The sequence below is a fragment of the Talpa occidentalis genome, unplaced genomic scaffold (assembly GCF_014898055.3).
Source record: "Talpa occidentalis isolate TD23 unplaced genomic scaffold, MPIMG_talOcc4v2.1 talOcc4.13, whole genome shotgun sequence".
Lineage (NCBI taxonomy): Eukaryota > Metazoa > Chordata > Mammalia > Eulipotyphla > Talpidae > Talpa > Talpa occidentalis.
This window is the reverse complement of record NW_023601322.1, coordinates 82356652-82370672: the sequence shown is the minus strand read 5'-3', so window position 1 is coordinate 82370672 and position 14021 is coordinate 82356652. Positions and strand designations below refer to the sequence as shown.

At 38.1% G+C, this 14021-nt stretch overlaps 1 protein-coding gene across 11 annotated transcripts in view; it reads left to right on the top strand.

The window, feature by feature from the left end:
• Positions 1 to 14021, top strand: part of SNCAIP (synuclein alpha interacting protein) — a 158553-nt gene that overhangs the window by 31894 nt on the left and 112638 nt on the right. Inside the window, exon 1 of one of the 11 annotated variants that reach the window (XM_054694492.1) lies at positions 481 to 647. The exons of the other annotated variants lie outside the window; for them this stretch is intronic. The gene's annotated coding sequence lies outside the window, so the exon portion shown is untranslated. Of the gene's footprint in view, positions 1 to 480; positions 648 to 14021 lie in introns of those variants that run through there. 11 annotated transcript variants of the gene reach the window in all.

Sequence of the window (14021 nt, the reverse complement as noted above, 5' to 3'; positions counted from 1 at the left end):
CTTGGGGTGTTTTGGATTTTAGCTGTTTACCCATCAGCTGCCTGTTCTCACACTCAGCAGGCTCTCGATTGCCAGCCATCAATAGGAATACACCCAAAGTTCAAGGGTTTTCTTGGTTTCTTCTTTCCTCCTGTTCTCATCTGTGGTTGATCCACTACTGACTTAGGTGAAAGATTAATAGAGTTGGTTGGTGTCTTGAGGGACAGAAGAACAGAACCAGCTCTGCTCTGATGCTGGGAATTACTGTCCAGAGGGAATTACTGTCCCCTGCACCCGGGTCCTCTGGTGACACCCATGTGGGCAACAACTGAAGGCTTCCTGAAAACAAAGATCTGGCATCTACTTACTGTGAATAAGATCGTTGAATATGGATTGAACACTAAAGAAAAGGCAGGATTATTTCAATTCACATGCAATTACATCACTAAGAACTGTGTCACTCTTGAATCCTCATGACAGTGTTGAGGGGACTTGGATGACACATATCTGCAATTTACAGATGTAGCACGTGAAGTGAGGCTTATAGGATGGGTAAGGAACATTCCTGTGGTTATTCTCCAGGTAAGTTGTAGGAAAGGACTCAACCCCCACTCCAGAGTCCATGCCCTGACCACAGCCTGTGTCCTCCCAGATCCACGCACCAGAAGGTACGATGCATCCCCCAATGTCAGCTCCCCTTTTTGTCTCACTGGTTTTCGTGGTGACAGTGTGATGAGCAGGTGTTGAATGTTTTTCCAGTGGCAGAATGTTTAAGATACATTATTCTTCGAGATGATGCATAAGGGATTTTGGCAACTGACATGCGAAAGTCTTTCTCCAGTTGCCTTCAGTGTGGCAACTTGTTTCTTCCTTGCTTTTAAACTTGTGATTACACTTGTATTGGAAGAGATGCCATAGCAGATGACATCTTAAAATAGTTTTAGCACATATGTTCATGAGTTAAAATTATAGAAGTCCTTCATACCGACCAGATTTTCCAGTGACACAGTGAAAACTGGACGTTTTAATATTCAAACCTACTTAGAGGCTTAGCTCTCAAACTAAATCAACCAGTATTATTTTCTGCTTACTTCTTGGTTGTGCATGGCTAACTATTTATATATGGGGCAAAATTCTTTCTGGTCAAGTGGTTTTCTAGTGTTTTCTCTTCACCTCACTGCTCTCCCTATAATCCCTGCTGTCTGAAATCTTCCAAGTACAAACATCTCACCAAGAGTGGGAACCCATCTAAAAATTCATTAATTTGAACTGGAAACTGTTGAAATTAGTTCACAATTTAATAACAGTTTGTAGGAAAAATAGTAAGACTTATATTAAGCAGTTACTTTAAAGTAAATAAAATGAAGTATCAGTAATTATATCTTGCTTTAGGGAAGCTCTAAGAATATTTTGTTAATAAATTTTACTTATCCATTCTTGTTTCATTTTATTTTTTAATTGAGGTAACTTTGATTTGCAACACTGTATATGATTTAGGGGTGTAAGTTCACACCCTCTCAGATGTCTTATCAAGCCACACCCACCACCAAAGTACCCAAAGTCCTCACCACAGACCACTGGGCCACTTCCCCTGTCACTCCTCCTGCCCACCCCCCTCCCCTGTGGTGTCCTCAGCTCTGCAGTCAGATTTCTAGGGTTTGTTTGGCTCAATTTCGTCTGTTGCTTTGTTTTGTTTCTACAAGGGGAATCATCTGGTATTTATCTTTCCTTTTTCTGTCTTATTTTGTTTAACATGATCCCCTGTAGCTCCATGCATGTTGTTGCAAATGGCAAGAGTTCATCTTACCACTGAGTAGTATTTTGTGTGTGTATCTATTTATATGTATGTATGTGTATATATACACACACACACCCCACATCATCTTAATCCACTCCTCTGTCATCGGGCGCTCTGGTAGTTTCTGTAACTTGGCTATTATAAATGATGCAGCAATGAACACAGGAGGGCCTATAGCCCTTCAAATTACTGGTTTTGTTTTCTCTGGATAGATACTTAATTTGGAATTCCTGGATCAACTGGCAGATCTATTTTTAATCTTTTGAGAAACCTCCACACTATTTTCCGTAGGGCCTGGACCAGTTTTCCATGCCCTCACCAATACTTGTTTCTGGTCTTTTCTGTGTGACCTGTTCTCACAGGAGTGAGGTGGTCTTTCATTGTGGTTTTGCTTTCTGCATAGATATTCTTAAAGGATGCTCCATTGTTGCTTATTTTCTCTTAAGTAGTTATTGAAGGTTCTGGAGAGACCAGGCATGTCTCATCCCCTCTGGCAGGGATTCCTTACCTCAGTCTTAACAACACTTTCAAGGAGGTCATTGTGTTGTCGGGGGCTGTCTCTGTGCACTGACGGATATTTTAGCAGCATATCTGAGCTGTATCCATGGGATGTGAGCAGCAAGTACATTCTAGTTGTGACAATGAGAAATGTCCTCCATTGCCCAGAATCCCCTTGGGGCAAAACCACCCCAAGTTGTGAACCATTGCTCTGTGGTTCTCCAGACAAGAAACCATAATTACAGAGGGATCCAAATGTCAGCTCTGTCAATGGCCAAGCTAAAGTGGAGATTGTGGCTAAGACGAAGGCCAAGATGGATACTTTTTTCTTTTCTTTTTGAATACCTCTGCTCAAATGTCAGCCCACCGGGCCTTCTGTAACCACTCTCCTCAGACACAGCAGAACCCTGTGACTACCACCCTCACCTGCTCTATCCTCCCAGCCACCTTTGCAACCAAACGGTGTGTATTTAACTTTGTTTTTTTCTTCCCCGATCAAAATGTGAGCTACCTGAGAGCAAAAAATTTACATTTTATTCAATACCACAGCCCATTACATTGATCAATGCCTGGCACATCATCTGTAACCCATGAAAAATTTTTGAGGAAATGAGTTTGATAATGTAAACTCTTGCTACAAAAAGGTAAAGAATGAGGACATTGAAGATCACAAATATAGCTTAAATAAATTGAATAGTTAACAAAGAACAGCTTCCAGTAGGATAATTCTACCTAATGGTTTTATAATTAATTATTCCATAATTGAGATTTAGTTTTCCCCTCATTTGATGTAATTAGTTTTACTAGCGTCTATTTTTCATGTCAAGCGAATAATGACTTCAAATAAGAAACGGCTTTGAGCTATAAGGAAATGAGGAAAAAAAGTCCAGATGATGCATGAAGTGAGAAAACAATAAGAAAAAAAGAAGGCAGCATTTCTTTTTACAGGCTGTCCCTGAAAAATGTATCAATAAGCAAAAGGTTATCATGAGGTAGGTTTTCTAGAAGTTACAAAGGACAAGCATAAGCTTTGAGGGCTTGTTTTGTACTTTCAGAACTCACAACTGAAGTTTGGAATTTAAAGCAAATCATTTCACCATTAATAGTTTGACATTTTTATTCTATATTTTCATAACTTTTCTTGCTTTGTACTTCATTTTCTCAGCTCCCTAAGTTTATCCAATTGCAAGTATTTTGAAGTACATTCAACCTTTTGAATTGAAGAGTTACCTTTAATAAGAAATCAGAATTTCAGCTTAAAGATGAAACACAAAATCCTTGACTTATTTATAAGACCCAGAAATGAATGGGCTAAAACGTGTTTTGAAACATAGTTTTTCCAAATGTGTTTTGGAAAACGATGGACATGTGTACTGGCGAGGAGAGGAATGCAGCCCTTGCAGGCTGTGTCTTGAACACCACTGAAATTTTAAATGGCAAGAATAACCAATCTGGGCCTAGGAAGATGCCAGAATTCACTAGCATCTTACGTAAAAGGACTGTGACCACTTATCATTTAAAAATTTAGTGTCGGGTTCACTGTTGTTGGTTGATTAGAGCAAACTCCTATGTTTCTTTTATTTATTTCTTTATAACTTTTTTTTAGTGTATTGTAATATAGTTTTTTTAACCTAACTTTCTTTAATTAATTTTTTACCTCATTGTTCATTTTTAAACAATAATTGCTCCCCGCCACCCCCTTAGGTGTAGTCCCCATAGAATTTCCTTCCCCAAGGTACCCGTGCACCATCACCTCAGTCCCCAGTGCTCCTCCCTCCCGCCCTCTGATCCCTCTCCCTCCTCCCCTGCAGGATGTCTCTGGTTTATAATTGTCTGTTTTTGCATTGTTGTGTTTTGTGCTGTTATTATTTTTCACATTGATGTCTTATTTGGTTCCCCTGTATTCCTGCTATAAGTGAAACCATGTGATAATTTTCTTTTTCCTTCTGACTTTCCACTGAGCATAATCCCTTCTAGCTCCATCCATGTTGCTGCGAATGGCATGATTTTATCTTTTTTGATTGCTGAATAATATTCCATTGTGTCTATGAACCACATCTTCTTGATCCAGTCATCTATTTTGGGGCATTTGGGTTGTTTCCAGGTTTTACCTATTGTAAATAGTGCTGCAATAAACATAGGGGTACAGGTGTTCTTTTGAATCAATGTTTTTGTGTCCTTTGAGTAGATTCCTGGGAGTGGAATTGCCGGGTCGTATGATAGCTCCATTTTTAGTAGACTGAGGAACCTCCAGACAGCTCTCCATAGTGGCTGGACCAGTTTGCACTCCCACCAGCAATGTAGGAGAGTTCCTTTTTCACCACATCCTCGCCAACATCTGTTGCTGCTTGTTTTTTGTTTTGTTTTTTGTTTTTGATATGCGCCATTCTTACTGGTGTAAGGTGGTATCTCAATGTGGTTTTGATTTGCATTTCCCTGATGATAAGGGAGGTTGAACCTTTTTTCATATGCATGTTGGCCTTTTGCATTTCCTCTTTGGAAAAATGTCTTTTATGTTCTTCTGCCCATTTCTTGACTGGATTGTTTACTTTGTTTTTGTTGAGTCATGTGAGTTCTTTGTAGATCTTTGTGATCAGTCCTGTATCAGTTGAATGGAGTGCAAAGATTTTTTCCCAATCAGTGGGGTATCTCTTTGTTTTGGTGAACAGAACCTTTTCAGTTTGATGTAATCCCAGGTGTTTATCTTTTCCTTGACTTTCTTTGCTTTGGGTGATTAAGATCAGAAAGAAGACAAGGATGTCCTCTCTCACCACTGTACTTTATAACATTTTCAAAGATTGACCTAACGCTGAGATACAGCACAGTATACGAGTCACAGGAATAGGCTCAGACCTCTTTAGATACATATCACCACACCACACCCACCGCCTAGGCACCTATAGTCTTCCAGCATAGTCCACTGGTTCCCTCCACACTTTGCTCTGCACCCTCTTCTTCCCCCTCGATTGCCTCATTTCTACACTTACATGTCTAGGGTTTGTTACTGTCTTGGTCCTGTCTGACCCTTTGTTTTATTCCTCTATATTTCATACATCAGTGAAACCATCCAGTATATCTCTTTCTGCTCCTGACTTATTTCACTTAATGTTATCTGCTCTAGTTCCATCCATATTGTTGCAAATGTCAAGAGTTCATCTCTTTTTTTAATAACTGAGTAGTAATCCATTGTGTATATATGCCACATCTTAATCCACACATCTGCCCTTTACTTCAATTGATTCCAGAACTTGCTATTGTAAATAGTGCTGCCATGAACACAGAAATGCATGTATCCTTTCAAATTAGTGTTTTTGTATTCCTTGGATAGATACCTAGGAGTGGAGTTGCTGGATCATATGGTAGATCTATTTTTAATATTTTGAGAAACCCCCTTTGTCTTTGCCATAGGAGCTGAGCCAGTATATTCCCACCAGCAGTATAAAAGGGTTCCTTTTCCTTCACACCCTCATCAACACTTGTATCTGATCTTTTTTATATGGATCATTGTCATTGGTGAGAGATGGTATCTCATTGTGCTTTTTATCTGCACTTCACTGATGATAAATGATGCTACACATTTTTTTTTTTTCATGTACCTGCCGGACATCTGTATGTCTTCTTTGGAGAAGTGTATATTTAGCTCTTCTGTCCATTTTTTGATTGGGAAATCTCTTTGTTTTTTAATTATAATGCCTATTTAGCTCTTTCACAGAACCTAATGTTTCTTTTAAGCATACTACAGATGTCATTTAACGACTGCATTCTCCCCCTTTCGTCGTGTGCATCCTAAAATATATATAAAGTCAGGAAGAGTCCAGGACAGCCCAGTGCCTGTGGATCAGGCACCTGCTTATTACACATACTTCCAGGACTGGAAGAACCAAAGGAAATATTTTATCTTGATCCTTTACTTGCTGCAGCTTGGAGAAAAGTTTTTCACCAAATCTCACCGAGTGTGTTTGTGATAGATCCTTCCCTGAGACCTGGCTCCCATGATTTCCATCCAGTGAAATTCCCACCCTCCATTTATAGTATTAACATGACTGTTTCTCATCACTGCTGGATAATAACATGCTCAGCACCTGGAGTCAGGTTTATTTTTTTTAAATGGTTTTATAATGATAATGGTACGAGTAGAGATAACAGGGACCAAAGAGAGAGAGAGAAATAGGTGCAAAGGGCTGCCATTCCCTGAAATTCTGCCTGACAACATTTTAGGAGTATGCTCAATCAGTACATGTATTAAGTTTCTAAGGTGCAAAATGTCATAATTGGTGACAAGGGGGATACAAAGACGAATGTGATCCAACCCTACCCTCCAAGAAAGCATGTTCTCTCATTTTCTTCTTTGAGGTGTTCCAGTGATGCCCATACCCAAAGATCTTTCTGGAAATATTAGAGAGTCAGGGAAATCATGCTCCTTTGACTTTTGCACACCCAACAGAATGGCTTACATTGTGTGGTTTGGCTAGTAGCATTTTTGTAGTTCTTTAGAATTAACTCAAAAGTGTGTTTCATTTATCCCATGATTTCCTCCATGTGGTTTTATATTTTCTAAGTATATTTATTCACTAAATGAGGTTAAAAATAGGATTCCACTGTTAGAAATGAGGAAATAGACCTTGTCTCAAGTAGCCTATGATCTTTCCAGTGTCACAATAAAACTTTCTCTTTTCTTTTGTTCAAGTAGAATGCAATTTGATCAATAAATTCAACTACATTCTGTCTCCTCTGCAAAACTTAGCTGCATACACTAATTGAGGGTTAGAACTGTAAAATTATTGGTGCTAATCTCCTCGATATCTTGGTCAGTGGATACTGAGATACACATCTTCCCTTTAGCCATTGAATAATAAGACTTTCACATTCTTTTCTAACCCTTTATTGGAGTTTGTATAAATAAAAACAGGGTTGAAATGACTTATTTGCTTTTTTTAAAGTATGCCCATTTCATAGTATAAAACCAAAGTCAATTTTTAAAGCTCTTAGTAGCTACGTAAAAAGTAATAATTTTATTGACTACAAGGAATTTCAACTGTGGGGTCGGAAGAGATGCAAATGGTATGGGTATGATTATGGCCACAATGAAAGCAGTTTTCAATGGATTTTTTTCCCCAATCACATTAATTATATTACCAAATAATTAGAACAGCATTTGAGGCAAGCTTTCCAGGAATGATTCCAGATGTGAGTAAGCTAATTTTTATCATTAGAGATAATTCAATGTTTTCATGCATCAAAAGCAATATATATATATATATATATATATATATGTTCTTCAGTAGAAGCTGTAAGAAGCCAATGTTATTTAACTTTTTTCATTTACCCCAGAAATTATTTGAAAAGATAGACTATGAATTCTTTGTCATCCATAATATATTACAGCTTTCTGAAAGGTCTGGTGAGAAATGCTTTTCAAAGCTTGCTGGGATGAAGTGGTGGTCATAACATCTTTTCCACAGGGAACATCTGTTTACCAGCTCTGCTTTCTCTGACTGTTTATAGGAGTGCTTCAGAGAATGATTTCTGTCTCTTGATAGGCTTCTGTGCTTGAGGCCAGATTGCAAGGATAACAAGTGTGTGTGTGTGAGTGTGCGCGCACATGTGTTTGGGTGTAAGACTCTGCTAAAATCATGAGCATAGCTATGTAAGAATATGTTCTGTCTCTTCACATAAGTTGAAAGTCCCTTAGACTTTCACGTATGTGTAAATACCTTCAATTTGAAAAAAAATTAGCATTAATTTTCTTTTCTCTCCCTTCTAATAAAGTTCTGTCTAGAAATGTCTTACATTTTAATGTAAATGCATTTTTAGTAATGCATTTGATATGGCACCTTGAAATAATGAGCATCATATTCACTTAATTCTTATTTGTAGAATATTATGTAAAGATGAACTATTTTATGCATTTTCATCTAAACTAGAACTGTGAGATTCTTTGCGGGAAAGATAAGTTGATCTGGGATTCATCCTGATTTTTCTCCTGATACCAATTTTGATTAATAAAGGTAGTGTTTCCCTACCGATTTCTCCCTTTTTCTCAGCCTTCAAACACCCAGCATTACCAAGGTTATTATGAGCAAGCCAAATGACATGTTTTTGCCATTTAAATTAAAAGTGATTTGCAGTGCATAAATCACTGAATTTAAATGATTCAAATATTGATTATGGTCCCACTGTTCAGATTATGAGGGACATCCATGTATCTTTCTTTCAAAATATTTTAAAAAATGGAGAAATTTGAAAAGGTTTTAATTTCCAAGTTTTTGTATGTTCCTTCAAGAAATATGAAATATGGAAGCAATTATAAAGTGTCTCTCTTACTATTTGCTAGGATGCCTTTGTTCTTTAAAGGAAACAAGATAAACCTGACTTTCACTTTCTGGAACATAATGGTCTAGGGGATGACTTTTAGCCATAACTTTGATGTTCCTGAGTAAGTATAAGCTAACAAGAGCCCTCATCACTCAGGCCCTACAATTCAGTACAAAGTGAACTATCTTAAAAGGAAAATATTCACTAATGAAATGACTAGTTATAAAAGCAAACTTCTAAAATGCATCATATTAATATTTCTATTGGTTACTTTGGGGCTGACTTTAAAGTGCTTCCAGTAATTTAAGACCCAAAATATAATGATAAAAATATAGTGTGCACACAATCTATACAAGTAAGCAACTGGTTGCAGGAATTCTTTAATTCAAAGAAATTGTTGTGGGAAAACTGCCTGCATGCCATATAAATCCATTGAGAAATGAGGATCCAGCAAAGTTAGAACAGTGAACAATTTAAGTTGAGAGAACAAAAATAAGTGAGGATCTAAGTCGATGTTTCATGTAAGAGTATTTCAAAATCAAAGAATAAGAGAAACTCTTGGGAAAATCAATGATGTTTTTGATTTTTTTTGGCAATAATAGCTCTAATTTAGGCAGAATTGTTATAATTATGTCAGAAGACAAAGGTTATGTTCCCTATAATCAACCTTTGATACAGTCTTTGCTCTAATTCATAGCCACAATTTTAAAGCATTATTTTTATGCCTTATGATATGAATTCTAATGAACTTATTTGATGACCTGACCTGGTGTTTTTCACTATTTCTATGTAAAAGTGGGTTGGCCTTTTCCTGTGAACAGTTTTACTCTGGGTCCTCTCTGGTGGTAAAGGGTTTAAAGTCTCAGCACTGTCAAGCTATTGCTAGCGACTATAGCACAAGTTCGATCCCTGGCCAGGGAGCTAATCCACATGGCGTAGCAGACCTCTCCTGTCTCTCCCACTGCTCCCCTCAGCAGTGTTTTTGGTCCATCTGGCTGTTCTGCTCCCCACTCCAGCTCTGCTGAATCCTCTCGCCCCCTGAACCTCTGGCCTACACCTCAGTTCTTGTATGCATAAATAAGTAAAATAAATCTTTAAAGAAAATTTTACTTTGATAACAAGATTCTGAAAAGCCACCACTCAGAATTATTCACCACTAATGAAAAAAAGGTCTCCACTGATGTCTCTATTTAAAACCCAAATGATTTATGTGTTGCTTTTCAGAATAGTGATTTAAGCTCAATGATTCTTTTTTTAATATATATATATATATATATATTTAAGATTTATTTATTTATTTATACAAGCACTGGGTACACTCAGAAGCATGGGAGGGTGAGAGAATTCACCAGAGCCAGAGCAGGGAGCAGAGCAGACAGAAGGACCGAGGTACACTGCTGAGGGGAGCAGCGGGAGGCAGGAGAGGTCTGCGCGCCATGTGGGACCCTCCTCCGGTGGCCGGGGAGCAGCCGGGGATCGAACCGGCGCTGCAGAGGCTGCGGGCAGCTTTGCAACCCAGCGCTCAACCGCTGTGCCACTGGGGAGACCCAAGCTCAATGATTCTTAATTCTAGTCACTCTATATGACTTGAGGGGTCTTTTATTTTATTTATTTATTACTTTAATTATTTTTTTTCTCCTAAAATAGACAAATGGATCACAAAGTTATGGTATATTTATACAGAGGAGTCTTTTTTAAATGTGGATTCCCAGGATCCAAGCCTATACAATTAAATCAGAATCTCTGAGGAGTGGAGCTTGAGATGACCTTTTCAAAAATTAGGGTGTTTTTGTGTTTTTTTTTTTGACAAAAAGCTCCTCATGAGATTCTAGAGTGTAACAGTGGTACCATATCAGAAGGTCTGAGAACATCTACCAGTGAACTTCACAACCAAAGAAATGACTATACATATGATTTGCCAGAGTAGCTACACAGTAATAGAATATACATTGTAAACTTCCCTTGTCTAAATCAAATTTGAAAAGTGATGGCGTTGAGTCTTTACTGACAAGAAAGGGAATACTCTTAAGATAAAGCATTCTGTATTTTTGAGCTAGGTATTTCTTCAGTTTGTTTTTTCTACTGTTACTTTCTCTCTTTCAAGAAATCTTTACAGTATATTGCTGAGTTCCTGAGAGGTCGAGGACCTGGCACGCAGGACCTCTGCTGTCCCTTCCCACCACACTCCTAGTCTGGCTGCATAATGTGCTGTTTATTTCTCGAACCTGTGCTGCTTCATGGGACCATCTGCTTTTGATGGAGCTTTTCACTGCCAAGGCCAGACTACTCCTCTTTTTTTTTTTTAAAGATTTATTTATTTATGCATACAAGCACCGGGGTGCAGGCCAGATATGCGGGGGGTGGTTGTGGTGGTGGTGAGAAGATTCACCAGAGACAGAGCAGGGAACAGAACAGGCAGACTGACTGAAATACACTGCTGAGGGGAGCAGCGGGTGAGAGAGGAGAGGTCTGCTGCGCCATGTGGGTCACTTCCCTGGCTGGGATCAAACTCGTGCTGTAGTGGCTGCCAAAGGCTTCATAGTGCTGACACTTAACCCTGTGAGCTACCAGGTTGGGCTACCTCTCTATCTTTTACAGATTACACCACCCCTGACTTCCACTGTCCTTTGCTCCCCATCAGTTGAATGTTCTTTGGGAAGAACAGCTGCACTGTACTCTTTCCTGTCTGGATATCCTAATTGGCTCATCCCAGATAGACACTCCCTAAATTCTTATTGGACTAGGGCATAATAGTGGGGAGAATCTCAAAGTTTCACCCACCTAAAATAAAAGTGTTCTCTGTGCAGACATATTTTAAGAAGTACATTTTGTTGGTTATCCCCCATTTCTAGACTTGGGATAGGTTAAGCAGAACACTGTGTGAATTCAGGGGTCCATCCCAGGTGCAAAGACTCATAAGTAAATAAATTTGTTGATCTTTAGGTTTTAGAGGAAAGAAATATCAGAATTGTGTAAGTTTCTTTCTAGTACAGAAGATAATTTCTTCTTCTCAATTCAGTTTCCCAGAATTAGTTTCAACTAATGGAATTTTTTTAAATCTGTGTGCCATGATTTTTTAATATTATATTACTTCAGCAGAAATTAAGATATTCTTCTTTAGTTGTATGCCTTCCCTTGTGCACAAAAGAGAATGTCTCACAAAGGGCTTTATGAGGATTAAAGAAGTTTTGCTTGCATCTTTGTTGATTACTAGGAAACTTATAAATTGCCTTTTTGTATTATAGCTCAGACTCTTACTCACAGCTCAATGATCATTGGCCAACCTAACAAGAATTTGGAGGCAACAAACATATTATTTTAGTGCCTTTATGTTTATATGGTCAGTGAAGCTGCAAGGTCACAGAACATGTATGATGGGGCAGGAGTTCTCAGCACCACCCTCAGGTGGCTTCCTGGCAAAGCCTGGCAGAAAGGTGGGTCCCAGATGGGGGCATGGAAGGAAAAGAAGGTTGAGGGGTGGTTCACAGAGAAGGGCAGAGAATATGTTGGGATGATACTAAGGGATTTTTGAGACTTAACAGAAGTCAGATCCCCAGAGACCGCGTAATAGCTAGGAAAGGCAGTGTTTACTCTTGCTTACAGTCTCAAGTGCTGTTTGCTTTCTTTAATCCGAAAGAGTCTTGTTGGAAACATTAACTGTGTGTTTCAAGCATTAGATCTACTCTAACCCAGATCTTATTTTCTTTGTTCAACTTTTTTTTCGTCGATCCATCATATTTTGTGTTTTCTTGTTCTAAAAGTATTACCCTTTTCCATGCTTTTGTTACCTACACTCACTTTTGTGATAGCTCCCCTCCTCAGTTTATATCTTTTTGATTTCAGAAGAAAATTAAGGATGTGAACTGATTAAAGACATACTCTTTCTTCTGTAGTGGTTGTGTACTTAGCATAACCAGTAAGCAGCTTTCTTTTTTTTGTTTTGTGTTTAATGTCATTTGGGCCCAGACAGGCCTGAACAAAGCAGCCTAATCAGCAGCGTGCAGCACTGTCTGTGTTTGGGTCCAGCTATAATGCGATATTTGTGCTGACCTCATTGGGGAAGGCTGGCTGCTTAGCAAATTTGGCCAACCTTAGCCCGAACCGAGAGTTTGTAAACGGCTTGTCGGCTGCACACCAGAAGACCAGATGATGGCCTTGCTCAGGAGGGGTTTGCCCATAATGATGAAGGCTTGTTTCCCAAAAATCAAGTTCCTATGACCTCATCCCCAGAGTCTCTACGAGGCAGGCTGAGTCTGATCATCTAATGACTGTTGGAAGCAGCAGCTTAGAAGCCATGGACAAAGTGCAGTTTTCAAAATTTTGAAGGCTCTGTGTTCATTACTGATGTCTTCATAGACGTATTAAATTGGTACATGCAGTGTTTTCAGTGGAAGTCTCTTGGGATATTTTTGTCTCTGCTTCTATCATCAGATTTCACCCAAACCCACTGAGAAAAATGACTTCCTTGTGTACAAGGTCACATTGTCATCAAGGAAGATTATACCTCTGCTTGCATGCATATATCAAAGGTCCTTAGGAAATTTCCAGTGACTGTTATTAACGGTATGCTTTTATTAAGCCTTCTTTTTTTAAATGCCCATAGATTTAGTAGTTTCTATGAAATTATTGGGGTTTCTATTGGAATTTCATTAATATCTAAGTCATCATCTCTGATTACTGGGTTTTCTTCTTACTGAAGGACAAGTTGCAAATAGGGGATTCCCACTCTATTTTATTTGCAAGACCTGCTTTTATCATATTAGAAACTTTTCTTCAAGGTTGTACCTAGAGATGGCAAGAGTTCCCCGCTACAAAAGGTGTACACAGAAAACTTCTTAAAATGTTTTTTGCCTTTTTGAAATTTTAGATAGCTTCTTAAAATAGATATTTATTTGACATTGATGCACTGTGTTTTTAATATAAACAAAGCATACTATGATTTTGAAGTTAGATCTGACCTCCTGGGCCTCTTGAGTTCTATTCTCATGAAGGATGAAACCTGGAAAAAAAAAAGTAGTTTTTTGCCCTGATTTATAATCTCTGTGTCTATAAACAAGGTATGAGATTTGTTAAACCTTTAGAAAATTAACCTCAGCTTTGATGGTAATGATTCTTGGTTTACTAGTTAATGTTCTTATTTATAAAATCAAAGATTATTTTTTACCTTTTTTTATGATCTTCCTTGATAACAAAAGAAGTGCTTTCTTTATTTTTTTTTTCACCTGACTATGTCTTTGGTTATTTAATGGGGTTTCTCATTATGAAAGAGCTAAGTTTCTCTTTAACTTTATTTATCATGTTTGATTATTTAAAAATATTTTCTTATGACTTTGATTAAATAAGGAATCAAGTGTTACCTTAATAAAGTGTCCACACTGGACAGTTTTTAGACACATCTAAAATCTTTTTGAATTTTGCCTTTCCCAAATCG